The sequence below is a fragment of the Physeter macrocephalus genome, chromosome 20 (assembly GCF_002837175.3).
Source record: "Physeter macrocephalus isolate SW-GA chromosome 20, ASM283717v5, whole genome shotgun sequence".
NCBI lineage: Eukaryota > Metazoa > Chordata > Mammalia > Artiodactyla > Physeteridae > Physeter > Physeter macrocephalus.
In genome coordinates, this window is record NC_041233.1 from 102,456,527 (window position 1) to 102,472,858 (window position 16,332).

Here is a 16,332-nt window from a genome sequence, read left to right on the forward strand (position 1 = left end):
GATGCGACAGGAAAACACACTTTATAAATTCTGAGGTATTATACAAATATTTTATACTTATACTATAATGAGACTTTATTAGTAGATATGATAGAATCTATCAGTTAAGTTTTCTTCAAGTATTCATACAGAAATGTTTTGCACTTATTTCAATGAACTATCATTACTGAAAAATGCATTTTAGAAGTCTTTTTTTCATGAGTCTGATTATGATCCTCATGAGAATATTAATTTTGCTAGATCATAACAACAAGATGGCTTTACCAAATCTTTGATGGGTTTACCATCAACATTAATTATCAAAATTTGAGGCATTCCCAATAGGTATACTTAGGCTTAAATTTAAGAATAGTTTACTTTCAAAGGAAGTGTTTAGATGGTGACAGCACTTATTCAAATATTGAGTTCTGGCTAGTTTTATTTATAAACAAGTCATGTTTTTATAATGTATTAAATATTTCATAATTTCTCTCTCCCCACCAAGAAAACTAGAGGAAATATATTCAAATCAAAATATAAGTTTTGCTTAAGAATTCTCTTCTATGTAGAAGACTACTCAATAAGAACATTTATAGCAATAATAAATGATAATTTTTTATTCATTCAATCAAGCAGTCAATCAATAAGTATTTCTTGAGTCCTTACTGGGAATACCAAGTCCTGGTGCTAAAGATACACAAACTATAGTGGAAGAGACAAAGTAATGTCAGTGAAAGACTTGGAGAGAAAAAGCTAATAGAGAGAAGTTTACTGTAGAAGAAGGTAACTTTATAATAAATACTATTTATTAGCAGTTACATGGAAATCCTATTGCGGAAGCTTTTGAAAGAGAAAGTTTTTGAAAGCCTTTAAACAAGAGTCCAGTAAACCTACAAACATTAAAATTTAATTTTAAACTCTAAGCTTTCCACCACGTGCTTAACCCACAGATGCTGAAAAGATTTCAACACACTTAGCTCAATGCTTGTTAGCCTATAAATAACCACTGAGTGCTAGACACTGTCCTAAGAAGTGGGGATAGTTTTAGACAAAACAGACACCAACCTTTCCTGTGTACTTAATGGTATAGCTGGAAAGACAAATTAAACAAACTATTTCAAAATAATTAAATTATTTAAACTGTGCAAAGTACTGGAAGAGAATACAAGATGCTCTGGAGGCATATAATGTAGAGAAATTATCGGATTTCAATATTCATCTGTTTTTATTTGAGAAAATACAGACTGTTTAGTTTTTAGGAAAATCAAGTTACCAAAATATAAATACGCTGCAAAGCCATCATGAAACCTGCATTGTTATATCTTGGGTAAAATAGCCACATACAGGCTATCTATGAATAGTTGTTTTAGGAAGGTAAATTTTGTTTAGCCCCTTCAACTTGTCACTTTTTCGCTTATTCGAAGTCTGATGGGTAACTTTGGAATTTCTGAACAATTCGGGACTGCATGGGCTTTAACTAGTCTGATGTATTTCTAAGCGACTAACAAGTTATCCTTTGCTCTCTGTAGGAGTTCATTAAGTAGGAGGCAGGGATTAATCACTGCCTGGGTTCCACACTGAAATCAACTTATAAATTTTATCAATTTGAAAGTGAACCAAGGAAAACGTAAACTTTTGCCTCAAAATCATACCATAATGCTCTAGACAACCATAAATGTTACTATAAAAGAAAAGGTATTAGTTACATTTTAGGGGAAAAAAATTGAAATGCACTAAAGATAAAACAAAGAGAAAATATGTTAAAGAGAAAACTAAGAGTTTTAAATTAAGAAGATTCTTAAAGTGAAACAATTTTTAAAAGTCTCCAAAGTAATCAGAATGGTTGGGAGTTTTTGGTAAACGCCAGTACTTGGCAACAGGAGTCTATATTGCGGACAGTCTGTATTATGGTCAATCAATACTGTTTGTTTACGTTCCTATCAGTTTTTAACATAAATGCTCTTTTAAAGATTTGACTAAGTGCCAGATCACAGCATACCTATAACTATGCCTGCTTCTTTTCGAAACAAAAGTTTAAGAAATAAAGCAATTTATTTTTTCTCCTTTCCTTTTTCTTTTTTTTAAAAAAAATATTTATTTATTTATCTGGTTGCACTAGGTCTTAGTTGCAGCAGGCGGGATCCTAAGTTGTGGTTCGTGGTCTCCTTTTCTTAATTGTATAAATAATATATGATTAATGCTCACTGTTAAAAATCAAATACATGGAGTTCTAGTTCCTATAGGAATATGACAGGAGCTTAATGCTTCATCTTCCCATTTTTTCTGCCTAAATTAACATACATGTGAACATAAAAAAATGTATTCAGATATCTTTAAGCTACATTTTTATAGATGAGGAGACAGAGACAACCACAGATGCCAAATAGTATTAAGTGTGAGCTAAATGAAATGGTTACTGTTTTAAGCTACTATGTTTTGGGATGGTTCATTACATAGCAAAAGCTAATCACTATAGTTTAAAAAATAAATAAGGCATGGGGGAATAATGTAGAGCATGGTGACTACAATTAATGACACTGTACTGCATAATTGAAAGTTGCCAAGGGATATTAAAAGTTCTCATCGTAAGAAAAAAAATTTGTAACTATATGTGGTGACAGATACTAACTAGATTTATCATGGTGATCAGTTTGTAATATATACAAATACTGAATCATTGTGTTGTATGCTTGAAACTAATATGATATATATCAATTATACCTTGATAAAAAAATTTATTCCAGATGGATTATAGATCTAAAAGTAAACAGTAAATCACTAAAGCTTCTAGAACAGCATAGTCCTATAGACATGTCTGTGATCATGAAAATAGTCTGTATTTGCTGTGTCCAACAAGGTAGCTACTAAGCTACCTGTGGCTACTGAGCACTTGAGATGTGACTAGTGCAATGGATAGACTGAGTTTTTAATTTAATGTAATCTAAATTTAATTAATTCAAGTTTAAACTTAGCTATATGTAGCAAGTCACTACATAGAACTGTTGGACATATAATATTGGACAGTGAAATTCTAAAAGAAAACAGAATAATTCTTATCTTCAGGAACTTTGGATAAGCAAAATCTACAGGAAACAAAAAAAAAGTAGCCATACTGGAAAACATTGCTTAACCAGCCCACATACAAATTAAGAATTTTATTTGTCAAAAGGCATTATTAAGAATGCAAAGAGACAAGCTATAGCGTAAGAAAATATAATTAAAACACATGTACCTGACAGAGGACTCATATTCACAATATATAAAGAAATCATAAAACTAAATTAGAAAAAAAAAATCCAAGAAAAAAATTAGCACATAACTTGAACAGTCATTGCAGAAAAGAAGATTTCCATAAGTCCAATAAACATATATCTGTCCTCATTAGACAGAGGTAAGTTAAAATTAAACTACATTGAGATACCATTAAACATACACTAGAATGGCTAAAACTAAAGAGTTATCAAGAATATGGAGCAACTGGAAATCTACATTGCTGATGGAAGTGTAAAGTGGTACAATTACTTTGGAAGACTGTTTAGCAGTATCTTGTAAACCTTAAAATAAGCATACCTAATAACCCAGCAATTCTATTCCTAGGTAAATAGAAATGTGTACATATGTACATCAAGAAATGTGTATAAGCTTGCTCACAGCAGCAATATTTTTAATAGCCAAAACTAGAATAACCCCAATATTCAACAGTAGAATCAGTAGATTGAATAGTCGCAAAATAAAATACTTATGTGTGTATACAACATACATAGATGAATCCCAAAATGTTGAGCAAAAAAAGCCACACAAATTAGAGTACATATTTTCTTATTCTATTAGTGTGAAGTTTAAAAAGACGTAAGATAAAACTTTAGACATAATGTTAATTTAGGCATGGAAAGATTGCTCAATATTAAAACTAATAAATTATCTTAATAGAACTTATTTTATTTATGGTCTACAAAGGAAATCCTATGATCATCTCCATGGATAGTGAAAAGATACTTAATTCAAGTTCATTCTTAAACTTAAAAACATTTAATAAAAAGGGATTCAGTGGTCACTTCCTTAATATGTGTGCTGGATGGTCTCTGTTTGGCCCCTCTAGATTCACTTTTCTTTCGTATCCTGGCAGGCTCACTCGTACGGTCTGAGTCATTGCAGACCACAGGTTTCTATTTGGGGTAAGCCAATTAGAGGAGATTGCAAGGTTAAAATTATTCCTTTTTTTTTTAATACAGTTGTATATTTTTTTCTCTTTTGTTGTCAGGTTTTGTTGTTTGTTTTGTTTTGTTTTTAATTTTTATTGGACTATAATTGATTTACAATGTTGTGTTAGTTTCAGGTGTACAGCAAAGTGAATGTAAAGCCAGATACTATAAAACAGAGGAAAATATAGGCGGAACCCTCTCTGACATAAATCTCAGCAAGTTCTTTTTTGATCCACCTCCTAGAGTAATGAAAATAAAAACAAAAATAAATAAATGCGACCTAATTAAACTTAAAAGCTTTTGCACAGCAAAGGAAACCATAAACAAAACGAAAGACAACCCTCAGAATGGTAGAAAATATTTGCAAATGAAACAACCGACAAGGGATTAATCTCCAAAATATACAAACAGCTCATGCAGCTCAATATCAAAAAAACAAACAACTCAATCAAAACATGGGCAGAAGATCTAAATAGACATTTCTCCAAAGAAGACATACAGATGCCTAAAAAGCACTTGAAAAGATGCTCTACATCACTAATTATTAGAGAAATTCAAATCAAAACTACAATGAGGTATCACCTCACACAGCACAGAATGGCCATCATCAAAAAATCTACAAACAGGGCTTCCCTGGTGGCACAGTAGTTAAGAATCCGCCTGCCAATGCAGGGGACACCAGTTTGTGCCCTGGTCCGGGAAGATCCCACATGCCGCGGAGCAACTAAGCCCGTGCACCACAACTAGTAAGCCTGTGCTCTAGAGTCCGTGAGCCACAACTACTGAAGTCTGCATGCCACAACTACTGAAGCCCGCACACCTTGAGCCCGTGCTCTGCAACAAGAGAAGCCACCACAATGAGAAGGCTACGCACCACAACGAAGAGTAGACCTCACTCACCCAACTAGAGAAAGCCCACATGCAGCAACGAAGACCCAACGCAGCCAAAAATAAATAAATAAATAAATAAATTTTAAAAATCTACAAACAATAAATGCTGGAGAGGGTGTGGAGAAAAGGGAACCTTCCTACACTGTTGGTGGGAATGTAAATTGGTACAGCCACTATGGAGAACAGTATGGGGGCTCCGAGTACAAATGAACTTACCTACAAACAGAAATAGAGTCACAGATGTAGAAAAAAAAACTTATGGTTCCCAGGAGGTAAGGTGAGGGAGGGATAAATTGGGAGATTGGGACTGACATATACACACACTATTATAAATAAAATAGATAACTAATAAGGCACAGGCATATTAGGTATAGCACAGGCAACTCTACTCAATACTTTGTAATGGCCTATATGGGAAAAAAAAATCTAAAAAATAGTGTATATAAAGTGATTCTTTTCTGAAGGCTACAGTTTCTATCAGGAGGCTCTTGCCTGCAGCTCTCTGTTTCCAGAGCCTCGGATCCCTAGTTCCCCTTCAGTCCTCAGAAGGGCAATGCCGCCTCACCATGGTTAGTCCCATAAACATCACCATCCCTTTTTGGCTTCCTTAGTCCTGCCACTTTTTTTTTTTTTTTTTTTTTTTTTTTGTGGTACACGGGCCTCTCACCGCTGTGGCCTCTCCCGTTGCAGAGCTCAGGCTCCGGATGCGCAGGCCCAGCGGCCACGGCTCACAGGCCCAGCTGCTCCGCGGCATGTGGGATCTTCCCAGACCGGGGCACGAACCCGCGTCCCCTGCATCGGCAGGCGGACTCTCAACCACTGCGCCACCAGGGAAGCCCAGTCCTGCCACTTTTTAATAAAAGGTTTCTCTTCATTAAGCTCTTAGTAATTACGTAGTTTGATTGTAATTGTGATTGTTGGGATATTGTAGTATAATGAGAAATATATGTACTCTTCGTCTCCAGTTCCGGGAACTAGGGCTTCTAAAGCCCTAGGAATTTCTTGAGTGGTGGGATGAGAGGAGCATCTTTTGTTATTCATAATAAGCCCCTTTTAATTAAACCTGAGTTTAAGCCAATGAGGTGATTCTTGGAGGATGGGGGCTGGCTGCCAAAAGAACCAACCATGTGATCAGAGGACTGACTTTCGCCCCACCCCCAGGGTGGAGCGAGGAGCTGAGGATCAACTTAACCACCAATGGCCAGTGACTTAATCAATTGTGCCTACGTAATGGGACTTCCATAAAAACCCTAAATAACGGGGTTCGGAGAGCTTCCAAGTTGGTGAATGCATTCGTGTGCCAGGAGGGTGACGCACTCCGGATTCCATAAGGACAGAAGCCCCCACACCTGACGCCCTTCCACACCTCACCTCGTTATGTACCTCTTCATCCTCTTCATTTGACTGTTTATTTGTATCCTTTATATGTCAGGGAAGAGGAAATTTTCCTCTACCCGTCTAGGTTCTTCTGTCTGGTCTAAGAACTAAATTGACATGAGACAAAGTAACAGAAGATAAAGAAAAATGTAATATCGTGGATACATGGGAGAGACCCAGGAAAACTGAGTAACTCACCAAAATAGCTGAAATCCTCACCTTAAATACCATCTTCTGTTACTGAATCAGGTTCATTCGCCCAACGATGCAAGCCAAATGCTGAGGTGCGAAATTTGCAGCAGAAAAAGGATTTATTCACAAGGCAGCCAAGCAAGAAGAAGGGAGAACAAATCTCAAATCCACTTTCCCTGAAGGTATGGGACTTGGGAAAAGCTGAGCCTAGGCAGCGTGGGGAAAGCTAACTGGAGATAAGAAAAAGGTGAGGCAACGCTCATTCCGCACGGGCACAGCTAAACGACTGGCTTCTTCCTCAGACCTGAGGGGGGGCTGGTGGAAAGCCCTAATCTGTAGTCAAGTTGGACAGAAGTGTGGGTAACCTGGGGCTCATTACGTACAAGTGGCATCTGAAGTTGAGGGCAGTCTTGTGGGACTGAGCCCTTAACCTGGGGGTTTGTGCTAATTCCAGGTAGTTAGTGTCAGAATTGAATTAAACTGTAGGATAGCCAGTTGGTGTCTGCAGAGAACTGCAGAATTGCTTAGTGTGGAAAACACAGTCTGGTGTCAGAAATGTTATGATTAGATAAATAATTTTCCTTTAACTGTTTACTGCAAAGATTCCAGCTGATACGACATGATTATAGGTAAGCCCAGCCCAAACACCAGCATCTTTCCTAATTAAGAAATGTTCTGGATGAATAAGAAAAGTATAGCCACTATCAACACTACTATTTAACCTTGTATTAAAGGTGTTCAGCTATATATTTATATAAGAGAAAAATAGCTGATGCTTACAAGTTGGAAAGGAAAAGATAAAACTATATTGCAGATAATTCTACACTTTTAGAATATGTACAAGAGTATTCATTGTGGGCTGTTTGTAGACGAAAAGGCCTAGAAATAATCCAAGTGCCCAGCAAATATTGGACTGGTTAAATAAACTAAGGAACACTGTGGAATATTATGCAGCTGTTTAAAAAAGGAAAAATGTATATGTACTGAAATGACAAGATCTCTATGATATACTAATGCAAAATAAAAGCAAAGTCAAGAACAAAACATAGGTAATAAATGGGGAAAATAACATAAATTTGTTTTTGCTCAATTTGTCATTAAGCATTCTTATAAGAAAAACAATATACTAATTTATTGCCTATAGGTTACAGAAATCGGGTGGATGAAAAAGAAAGTGGGAACTGATCTTCTGAGTGTATACTTTTAATAGTGTTTTGATGTTTGAAACAAAAAATGTATTACCTGCTCAAAAATTAAATTAAATTTTAAAAATTAAAATAAAGTCAACAATATAAGAAAATAATTATAATTTCCTCCTTACAACCAATTCTAATTCTCAGAAATAAAGATTATAGTCTGATGACTATTGTTCCTGATCTTTTTCTAAGCACTCACATATTGTGTTAGTTAGCCATTGATGCAATAATAGTGCATAACAACCAACCTCAAAAATCAAGTGACTTAGAACATTTATTTTTTTTGGTGGAGGGATTATGAGGCAGCTAGGGCAACTGTTTCAGGCCTTAGATCAGTTTAGGTTCATCCCAAGCGTTTTTCCTCTGGGACTATCAGCTATCAAGACTTGATTTTTCTCATGGCAGATAGCAAACATGCAAGAGATCAGGCAAAACCCCACAAGCACATTCAAAGCTTCTGCTTACATCATGACCCCTAACATTCCATTAATCAAGACAAATTATACGGCCATGCAAGACATTGGGCAGAGATATATAGGCACAATTAACTATAGGAATTTAGTATATGACATGTCAGCATTTCATGTAAAAAAGATGTTCACATTCAATTCTACTACAGAGACAGAGGGAAGAGTTGGGGAAAATAAAGTGATCTACCCTACTATACATACATACATATATACATACCAAAACATATAGTTTTGATTTGTTTGAATTGTTTGAATTCAAAACCAGCTTTCTAGATATATTGCCTTGAAACTCGTTTCCTTCAAAACTTAGCAATGTTTTGAAGAGTTTTCCATGACAATACATATAATCTTACCTCAATATTCTAACTGCTGCATAAGTTCCAAATGTAGCTATAATTTACCTATTCCTTCCTCCATTGACAGACATTTAGTCTGTTTCCAGTTTTCACCATTGCAAACACTGATGAAATGAATATCTCTACATCTAAGTCTTTATGTATCAATACATATGAAATTTATCTCACATTTACCTCTAAAATGTACACAGCAGGAATAAGGAATAATCTGATATCCTCATTTGGAAGCAGCCTATAACCACTTACCGTATTCACTTACAGGGCCTGGAATAGAGAAAGTATCCAATAAAGGAATGATTTAATGTTCATGAATAGCTTAAAATCATAGAATCATAAAAAACGACTTAAAGATTGTTTCTCTTTTGCATTATTTATCACCTTCTGCCTTATACACCAGCACCAGTTCTACCACTAAATTTTTTTTTGTGTGTGTGGTATGCGGGCCTTCCTCTGTTGTGGTCTCTCCCGTTGCGGAGCACAGGCTCCAGACGCGCAGGCTCAGCGGCCATGGCTCACGGGCCCAGCCGCTCCGCGGCATGTGGGATCTTCCCATACCAAGGCGCGAACCCGGTTCCCCTACATCGGCAGGCGGACGCGCAACCACTGCACCACCAGGGAAGCCCTACCACTAAATTTTGAGCTGCTTTATCTTATTTATTTTATCAAACAAGCAAATATTCTTAAATTTTTTAAAAATTGTTTTTCTGGAAAATCTTACTCCCAATCCCCTGTACTCGGCCTTATTTTTCCTTTTATCCTTCTTTCACAGCTCTTGGCACCTTCTCCCATACTACAGAATTTATGTGTCTTTTATGTTGTTTACTATCCATTTCTCCCAATTTAAATGTAAGCTCCACAAGAGTAGGCATTTTTAAAATTTACAATATTTTTTTTTTTTGTGTGGTATGCGGGCCTCCCTCTGCTGTGGCCTCTCCGGTTGCGGAGCACAGGCTCCGGACGCGCAGGCTCAGCGGCCATGGCTCACGGGCCCAGCCGCTCCGCGGCATGTGGGATCTTCCCGGACCGGGGCGCGAACCCGGTTCCCCTGCATTGGCAGGCGGACGCGCAACCACTGCGCCACCAGGGAAGCCCTACATTTACAATATTTTTAAAATAACTTGGTATGTCTCATAGGGAATAGGTAGTTAACTTTATCAGTATTCACTAAAATTTCCATGTTTGAATTAGGAAAAAGTAAATGATAGCTTCTATTTTGTGGAGAAATTGACAAACAGTTTAACGAGAGGTTCACTAAAAAAACAACAGTATAGGGCTTCCCTGGTGGCGCAGTGGTTGAGAGTCCGCCTGCCGATGCAGGGAATACGGGTTCGCGCCCCGGTCCGGGAAGATCCCACATGCCGCGGAGCGGCTGGGCCCGTGAGCCATGGCCGCTGAGCCTGCGCGTCCGGAGCCTGTGCTCCACAACGGGAGAGGCCACAACAGTGAGAGGCCCACGTACCAAAAAAAACACCAAAACAGTATGTAAATACTATCCATGGCATCATTTAAAAAAGAAACCCTATGATTCTATAAACAATAAAAATGTCTTCACTGACCCCAGGATCACAGATTTTATGACAGAGTCCTTATGTTTCATCTTAAATAAATTTAAAATTTAAAAAGTGCTCTTTTTGAGTACTTTTTGTGGACTCCATAATATGATCTTTTTAATAAAATGGGACACAATAATGTCATAAAATCAAGATTTACATCTGAGAGCAAACTGTTGTTAAGAATTTCCACCAAGGCTGTTCTAATTCCTTTTTTTTTATGTTAACATTTTAAAAATTTTGTTTCTACTAAATAAATGATTCAGGTAAAGCCCTCAATAATAATAAATTTAAAATCCCACGATGTTAACTATTGAAGAGAAATTCTTATTTAGTGTAATTACTTTTAAAACAATACAGATACTTTCTAATTTACAAATTGCATGTTTAAAAATTTCTCCGTTACACAGCATACTTGGTATCTGAACATATGTCACTTAAATTATTCAATCGCTTTCTGATCAGAGGGATCATTAACATTGATATAATTATGATTAAATAAGAAGTTTTTAATATTAATCAAACATCAATATTTATTTAATGTTACTAATGAATATTAACATTAAATAAATATTAAATAATGTTTAACAATATTTAATAATGTTAACAATTAATATTAATAATTAAATTAAGATTAATTAATATGATTATGATTAAAGAATTCTTAATAGAACATTTTCAGTATAGATTATTTAATATAACTGTTCCTAATTTCCATCTTGTCAAAACAATTCTTTAGCAGTGCTCGTTTTATATATATATATATATACATATATATATATATAAAATCTATACAGAGTGATAAATTAGTAGTGCTTTTTGAACAGAGATAATTGAGTGGAGTACTAGTAACCTACATGGCACCCAATATTACTCAGACTAAATTCTTCATTAAGACAAAATAAATATGTATATTTCTCTCGGAATTGATTCCTCAACTGGAAAATCTAAATTCAGGGGCAAATCCCTATTTGTTTTCCATAAATCGGGCTATGATGCCAGGAGAAAAAAAATATACTGAAAAACCTCACCTCCACATCCAAAGGCTCTGCCCCAATTTCTGGGCATTGTGCCACGTTTCCACTCACTCGCATAGTTGAGTCAGGGCTCCCAGGGCCTTACTCTGGCAAGATCTGCACAGAGACGGAAACTATTCCTCTTCGGGCAGACCTCCTGGTTAATGTCCTGGTTTAACGGAGAAGGCAAGGTTCCTTCAGCCTGCGAACGAGGGCTCGGAGAAGAGAGCATCCTCGTTCCCTGTCATCATTTACTGCACCTGGGGCTGCTTCCTGGTGGACTCACGCCCGCTCTGCGTACCATTAGGTGACCATCCTAACTCACAGGTCAGCGGCTGTTCCCTCCTCTCAGTAAGAACAGTATCTGTCTCCCACATAAAAAGTCATTCAACAAAGTAGAGTTTACCTTCTGCTTTTCATTACATAGGAAACAGGCCCCCAAACGTGTAAAAGTGTTGTGCCTGTTGTTGACCTTTCTGCCGTATTCACCTCAGAACTCCCTCTTTTTCTTAAAAACCATAATTTGCAGAAGAATGTAGGATCTCTTATCTGGACAGCAAAGCAAGATTGGCCAACCTCATAAGAATTACCTAAGGGGCGAGGAGAAGTAGCTAATAACTGAACAAAATTCATTCAACTTCTGATGATCGATTAGCAATTTTATAATAAAATACTGAAAATGTGACAACTTATATTCACATGAGAATATTATTTCTTGAGTATGTGTGTGTGCACGTGCATTCGTGCACAGTTCACCCAGTACCTGTAACATCCCAGGTGCTATGATAGGGGTTTCTTTCAGGTTCTTACTAATCCTCAGACAAACTCTCTGAAGCAGATATTATTATCCTCTTTTTGCAGGTGAGAAAACTGAGGTAGGAAAGGTGATGTAACTTTCCCAGTGTTAACACAGTCAAGAGCTTGGGCCACTATTCTCAGCCTGGCCTATCTGATTCCAAAGCTTCTACTCTTGCTACACAATGATTTTTCCTCCCATACGCCGATCTTAAGATCCTGCATATCTTTTAAAACTCAGTTCAGGGAATTCCCTGGCAGTCCAGTGGTTAGGACTCTGCACTTCCACTACACAGGGCACAGATTCGATACCTGGTTGGGGAACTAAGATCCCACAAGCCTCACGGCATGGCCAGAAAGAAAAAAAAAAAAAAAAACCACTCAGTTCAAATTCTTTTAAAACATCTCTCAGAATCCCTCTCAATCAGAAGTGAACTCTCCCAACCATATATCCACATAGCACTTTGGTTTGCTTGGCCATTAACAATGTGGATAGTCGCCTGTCTTGTGTTAGTGCGGGTCAAGTATGTTTCCACCTAATCAGTGGAGTGGGTCGCTTGAGAGTAGGATCCAAGACCCACCCTCGCATCACCGATACAGTTTAACACGATGAACGCAAAGGTTCCACGTTGAATTTAGTTGAATCACCATTGCCAACAAATAGAAGCACCTGAGTAGCCTTTTCCTAAAGTAGAGAGGCTGGCTGTCTTCATGATGGGCATTTAGGTCCATCCTGCAAATCTGTAGGAGGCTGGTAGATATAGAAGAAACCCTACAATCTCACACATTCCCATCTGTGGCAGTAAATTATGAGAATGCCAGAAACATGGTACACACATTTATAAACTCTAGGGACACTCCAAATCAATAAGTCCATAAATTCTAAAACTCACTTAATTAAACACTCAAATTTTAAAATGAAGAATTGCAGTCTCACATAATAATAAAAGGTGTTATTCTAGATTTTGTCAATTGATTCTAAAGAAAGACTTCAGTTTTCTGCTCTAGAAAGTTTATTGTATTTTCAAAACTTCATTAAATCTGAACAAAGATTCTCCAAAAGGTCAAAAGGCAGAATCCACCTAACTGCTTCATGTGAACCTGTCCAAAAGAGACAGAACATTGAAAACAAGGTATTCAATTTAGAAGAGACTTTTAAGAATCTAATTTAGGCAATTTGCCTCTTTAACTTTATACATATATGCTATATAATATTGAACCTAGGGTGTTACTGCCACAACAATGCCTATTCTTAAATCCAATTCACTGAAAGAGATCAGAGATGATTTTAAAGAAACATTATTTTGTTTAAATGACCACATCTGGTAGTAAAATCCATGACTTTAGAATCAAACGGCCCAGGTCCAAATTTCAGCTTTGCTTCCTACTAACTGGGTGATCTTGAGGAAAGTTCTTGACCTGGTTAGGACTTCGCCTTCCAGAGCAGGGGGTGTGGGTTCGATCCCTGGTTAGGGAGCTAAGATCCCACATGCCTCGTGGCCAAAAAACCAAAACATAAAACAGAAGACATACTGTAACAAATTCAATAAAGACTTTAAAAAAATGGTCTACCTCAAAAAAATCTTTAAAAAAATAAATAAATATAACGGTGGTGATAATGAAAACCTACCTTATATGGTTGTTGTGAGGATACAGATGATCCATGTGAAGTACCTAGAAAAGTAGCTGGGACACAGCATTTTAATTATTATTTGCTCTTACTGGCAGTAGTAATAGTCTTACAGTTCTTGCTTTTATTATTTATTATTTTTATTATATTATTTATTATATTTATTATTATCATCATTATGCAAGGTACTTAGCATAATACCTTGCTCATAGTAAGTACACAATTAATTTTAGTTTCTGGCGTTATTGTTATTGTTATTAGCCAGCAATAATTACATCCTTTCATAATCCCAATGTATTTTAAAATTTGTTAAGTTTTAAACAATATTATTAAACTATAATTCAAATATTAAGTAGGTCAATATCGGCAGCATTTCAACAACTTACACATTTACTTTATCTTATTATTATTATTTTTATACACACACCACCTAATGAAGTGGTGGCGTCCAAGTTAGACCCATTTGAGTAGAGTTTCCAAGTTAAACCTACTTGAATTCAAATCCTGGTTCTCCCACCACTAGCTGTGTGACCCTGGGCGAGTTGCTTTGCTATTTCTTCATCTGCAAGAAGGACAGAATGGTGACTAACTTGGTTGGACCATTGTGCAGAATAATGAGATACTGCATGTAAAATATGTGACACAATGCCCGCTCAGAGATATGATGGAAGAAGAATTCAAAGGAGGTACCCTGTACAATGTGATTTGTACCAGTGAAGCAGGTTATAATGGTTGTCTTTCCTGATATCCAAGAAAAAAAATTTGGTTATCAGGAAGCTCCTGATTAGCAATAAAACTGTTATCTGGTTATTTCTGCTTTTTTTCTTGGGAGGCTCTCTGTCCTTGGAAGTCTAATTGAAGCAAGTCAGAACTACGGATTTTTTTAAAAATAAGGGCTCATTACTCTAAAACTTCAGAAAACGAATCATGAGTACATAGAACTGGACAGCTAAGGATTTTGATTAGGTATTCAGGAAAGAGTCCTCCAGGACACCTCCTGACCTAGTATTTTTTACTACGTGAAAACACTGAGATATTCCCTATTACGTTATTGTGAGTCTTTGAAATAAAACATTAGAAAATTTTCCATATTTTGAACTACAAATTAAACAGTATACATAATGGTATCACGAGAAGAGAATCTAAATAAAGCAGGACTATACAGAGTGCCACGTATTTTAAATTTTATTTTTAATTTCTTCTTTCAGTTGTTATAAATAAGCCCCAAACCATCATTCTAGATAGAAAGTTGAGGCGATTAAAAGGTTCATATTTGTCACTCTCCACAAAGGCCTCATCGTCCCACAGATCACCTCAAAGGGATGCAGCCTGGCGCCAGAGTGAAGGACTTGGCAGCACAGAGGACCTGGACTTCAGCCCACATGCACCTGCTCAACATGCTCAGGAGACCGTGCAGCTTCACAGATGTAGTCAGATGGTACATGGGAGTCAGTACCAGGCCAAATCGCCGAAGGGGCCAGAGTTTCATGTTTATGCAGGTCTCTGGGCCGCATGGCACAGGCCCTACTGACAAATCCCCGTAAAGCCTTGAAAGTGGTGATGCTAACATTTCCAGAGACTCTGCAAAGGGTATGACTAGGGCTGCCTTACCAGTAGACACCTGTGATGAGGGAAGTTTCATTTAGAAATATGTATTCTACCACCTGTTGTACCTTATTAATTCCTTTGGCTCTTGAAGGTTTCTTTCCTTTAAGGATCTTTATCAAGAGACCTTTCCATTAAAACTCTCAGTGCCCCAGGCTGCATCCCAGGATCTCTGAGGGTGAGACTCAGGGATCAGTATTTTTCTCCGCTTTCAAAATGCAGACAAGGTTGAGACGATCTAAGCCCATCACTGTAATCTCGCCTTTCTGTGATTGATTTAGGAATTAGCATGGGACCCAATCCTTACCAAGGCATGAGAAGAAGTCTCTTGGAGGGCTGCTGGGAAAGCTTTCTTCACCTCTTTTAAAAAAGTAAATAAAGGGACTTCCCTGGCAGTCCAGTAGTTAAGACTCTGCGCTTCCACTGCAGGGGACGCTGGTCCGATCCATGGCTGGGGAACTAAGATCCCGCATGCCACACGGCACGGCCAAAAATAAATAAATAAAATAAATAAAAAAGAACACAAGAAAGAGTCCTCCTTCTTCCTCAGAGCAGTATTGATCTGAATCTGCTGCTCCCATCTTAAGACTGTGACAAAAACTAGCTTAAAGGTGAAGGTGACTTTGAAGATCTAAAAAGAGTAGAAATAACTAGAGTCTTAGTTCCAGATAGATGAATGGATAGATAGACAGATAGATACTTGAGAGGTCTCCTTCCAAAAAATGTTTGTAACCGAGTAGAGATTAGTAAAAAGCCACTGAAAAGTACAACGGCATTTACAGTAGAGTATTTCCTGAACAGAAACTGGAGAGTGGGGCGAGCAACATGGCAAGTTGGAAATCAAAGATCCCAAAGGATTACTGAGGAGTAGCAAAGAGTATCACTGACAAACTGCCTTCTCCACATTTTGAACGTGTTATAAAACTGAGACTAGGGCTTCCCTGGTGGCGCAGTGGTTGAGAATCCGCCTGCCGATGCAGGGCACACGGGTTCGCGCCCCGGTCTGGGAGGATCCCACGTGCCGCGGAGCGGCTGGGCCCGTGAGCCGTGGCCGCTGGGCCTCCGCGGCGGGA